This window comes from Solea senegalensis, linkage group LG5, assembly GCF_019176455.1.
Source record: "Solea senegalensis isolate Sse05_10M linkage group LG5, IFAPA_SoseM_1, whole genome shotgun sequence".
Classification (NCBI taxonomy): Eukaryota; Metazoa; Chordata; class Actinopteri; order Pleuronectiformes; family Soleidae; genus Solea; species Solea senegalensis.
In genome coordinates, this window is record NC_058025.1 from 27,528,391 (window position 1) to 27,529,128 (window position 738).

The window sequence follows — 738 nt, forward strand, 5'->3', positions numbered from 1 at the left end:
CACACTTAATTGATTTAGTGTACACAAATAATAACTATTCATCACGTTTCAGACGCAGTTTCTTCTGTGACCCAATCAGAGTGTCGTGTAGTGTGAGGGGTGTGTCGTTGAGTGTGAGGGGTGTGTCGTTGAGTGAGGGTGTGTGTCATTGAGTGGAAGGGTGTGTCGTTGAGTGGTCTGCGGGTCTGCAGCTGGACCTACTTGGGCAGCCGCGTCAACATAGAAGAACAACATATTTCCGGGGAAAGTGACATATCACAACAAGAAAGCCTTCAAATTAAAAGCCCTGGAGTAAAGGCGTCATCATACAACAATATTTAACACGACCCAGTACTGTACATGACACACGTGATACACGACCCTGTACTGTACATGATACACGTCTATTGATGACTGCACGTAGATATCAATGTAGGTTCTTTGGCTCTTTTTGATGAAAATGAGGTTGTGGCTTGTTGTCTACATCATTATTTATGACAGTTTGAAGTGAGGGTGTGCTCCAATTCCTAACCCTGCTGCCAAGTTGTTGATGGGAATAAACCCACGGTTATACTGTATTTCGGCTCCGTAAATGTCATATTACAGTATTCAAATTTAAAACATACATGCAACATTAATAGTGTAATTATAACATGTCTCTAATACATGCCTCCCACCGGAGGGAGGCACCAACGTACCACAAGACTTCTACTCAGTGACTCAGTGTGTAGAAGAGCAGAAGAGCAATGCTTAGAAGAA